Raw genomic sequence first — 3,327 nt, forward strand, 5'->3', positions numbered from 1 at the left:
CCATTGGCTTTTCTGATGGCTTCGTCACACTGCCGACTCATGTTCATCTTGGAGTCCACTAGGACTCCAAGATCCCTTTCCACTTCTGTGCCACCCAGCAGGTCATTCCCTAGGCTGTAGGTGTGCTGGACATTGTTACTCCCTCGGTGCAGCACTTTGCATTTCTCCTCGTTGAACTGCATTCTGTTGTTTTCTGCCCACTTGTCCAACCTGTCCAGGTCTGCTTGCAGCTGTTCCCTGCCCTCCGGTGTGTCCACTTCTCCCCATAGCTTTGTGTCATCTGCAAACTTGGACAGAGTACACTTCACTCCCTCGTCCAAGTCGCTGATGAAGATGTTAAAGAGTATCGGTCCAAGGACCGAGCCCTGCGGGACCCCACTGCCCGCACCCTTCCAGGTCGAAACCGACCCATCCACTACGACTCTCCGGGTGCGACCCTCTAGCCAATTCACCACCCACCGGACTGTGTAGTCATCCAAGTCACAGCCTCTTAACCATGACTTGATGTTCCCATTTTGGGACTGTCCCATTTGATTAAGGTCAGGTGGTTACCTTATTTGTCTCTCCTGGCACCAAAAAGGATCACATTTCTGGGGCAAATTCTCTTGTTTTCCTTCTAGAAATAATGTCACATGAAAATAATCCTGGTTAGAATTACAAAAAAGGAAATCAAAAAACCCTCACATATCACAATTACTTAATCAAATCCTCTTGAATGCATATTATGTTTTTACTGTATCACCATTTCTTCTTTTTTTTAAAGATTATTCTGTATTTACAGTGGATGCACTCAGGCAAAACTTGGACTCGATTCAGTTAAAATTACTGTATGCTTGGCCTCTGTATCATGGAAGCCAAGGCAAGGCAGAAAAAGCCCTGGAAAATCATTGGTCTGTTTTCCCTGGCCATGCATAGAGTTTCACAGTGCAGAAGCTTAAACACTACTTTTCTTTGAATTGGACCCACTGGAATTATATGATTTGTGGTTGCATGTTAACTTATAGACAAAATATAAACTCACCTATGTGTCTGCCTCTTCCTGCTCTTCTGTTCCCTTAGACTTGATTTCATCAAGAAAATGTAAGATTCAGGCTCCAGGGCTAAGAAATGAGCCCATCATGAAGGATTTAACTATGGGTAGCCCTGAATGTATTGTCAAGGGAGAAATGAGTCTTTAAAGACTCTTTCTGGGCTGAGACTAGCCACAGTTGAGTCCTTGCCCTCCTGAAAACTCTGAAATGTTCAGACCAGCTCTGGAGCTAGCTTCTCAAAACAATTGGCAACTATCCATACCAACTAAAAGAGCTGCCTTGCTGGTTCATAGCTTGTAAGGCTAGAAGGGACCTCAGAAGATCATTGGGTCCAGCCCCTGCACCAAGCAGGAAAGATAACTGAGGGTCAGGTGGTCCCAGCAATGTGACTGTCTAGTTTCCTCTTGAAGATTTCCAGGATAGGTGATTACACCACCTCTGGAGGGAGCTTATTCCAAAGTCTGGACACTTTGTGATAAGTTTTTCCTAATGTTGCACCTGAATTGATCTTCCAGGAGTTTGTGGCTATTACTCCTGCTTTTCCCCTTGGGTGCCCTGGTGAACAGTTGTTCACTGAGCCCTTGATGTACTCCCCTAGTGTAGCGGTAAACTGCTACCAGGTCCCTTCTTGGCCCTCTTTTCCTGAGGCTGAAGAGTCCCAGATCCCTCAGTCTTTCCTTGTATGGCTTGCCGTGTAAGACTCTGATCATATGGGTGGCTCTTTGGACTCTCTCAAGCTTGTCCATGTCCTTGTTAAAGTATGGTGCCCAGAACTGGATGCAGTACTCCAGCTGCAGTCTCACCAGTGCTGAGTAGAGCGGAAGGATCACCTCCTTGGTTTTGCTGGATTAATACAGTGCTTGCATTTCCCTTGGAACTGTGGATCACCCAGTATTATAGGGGCTACTCTGGTCCATCATATCTAAGTGTCTGGGTCTAAGTAGCCAACGAACTGCACCTTGTGAAATCATTCGCAGTTGAACAGGGTGGGAGTAAAATGCTATCAGGTCAACTACAGGTGAAAGAGACTGTCAGGTGCAGGGCACTGGGGAGTCAAGCCCAGAGAGTTACTGCTGGAATTCTCCAGTCTCATTTGCAATCCACTAGACAAGCTCTCTTTATGATCAAGATAATCTTCTGTCCATTTTTCTTTGATCTTATCTACTTGCAGTGAAGCAGAAAGCAATCAGTTGTTAAGTTGGATACATGATTTTAGATTTATTTAAACTAACGAAGAACACATACTTGCTGATTTTGCTCTACATGCAAAGTATTTTACACTGACTTCTAAGTTTCGCTATCCTATTTGCATTTAGTTTTGTTCCCAAGTTAGCGAAATACAGGTTTTGGAATATTATGTACTTCAAAATGCTTTGAGGTAAAACAGTATTTAAACTGTAAATTGCCTACCTAAGATTGTTCTATTTTCATAGTAAAGTATAATGAATAATGCTGACTGTAAAAAAAGAACAGTTAACAATTTTACTTACAAGCAGTATATAGGCTTTGAGTATACTTTAATATGCTACCAGATGAGCTCTAGTTAACTGTTAATAAGGCTGCTATAGGGAAAAATACTCTTTATTTTAACTATGTTTTCTAAAGTGCTGTGTTTTAATTTCTTTCCATTTTATTATGGCAGTAGCTGTAGAGGAACTGATAGGCATGTTCATAAAACATATCTCAACGGCAACAAAATGCTACTATGATACTCATCAGTAGGTTGTTTTTTTTGAGAGAGGATAGTCTATTTATTATCAGAGTATTAGAGAAGTCTTAGCAGTATAACAAATTGACTATGTAATCTTCTTTCTTCTTAGTTAATGAACAGTTATTATCAGAATTGATCCTAGTGGTAAGTCTAGCAGTGAATTAGTGACTTTTTAAGTGGATAGAGGTTTGTTCCAGTACTCAGTGATGTCAGTGAGTACTGGAACAGTACTAGCTAAGATCCAGACTGTGTCATCCTGAATCACTATTGCACTCTACAAGTAGCCTCATGGAAGCTTGAAAAGTAAGATGGCAACAGTATGATGCAATTTAAGGATAGTCAAGTCTGAGTGTTGGGGTCTTCTCCTGTGTGTGAGGTTGGGTAGTGCAGAGTGAGGAGTGTTTAAAAAACAACCTTCACAAAGCAATAAAACTTTGGACAGGGAAAGGAATGATTCTTTATATTGTTTCAGCAACAGGTCAATGTAGTTTAGTGGTAGCCAGAGTTATTTAAGATTTACTTTGAAATCAGAATTTGATTGACCAGTTTTCTGTTCACATGCCAGGTAGGCAAACATTTAATCAG

Source organism: Alligator sinensis, unplaced genomic scaffold (assembly GCF_000455745.1).
Source record: "Alligator sinensis unplaced genomic scaffold, ASM45574v1 scaffold104_1, whole genome shotgun sequence".
NCBI lineage: Eukaryota > Metazoa > Chordata > Crocodylia > Alligatoridae > Alligator > Alligator sinensis.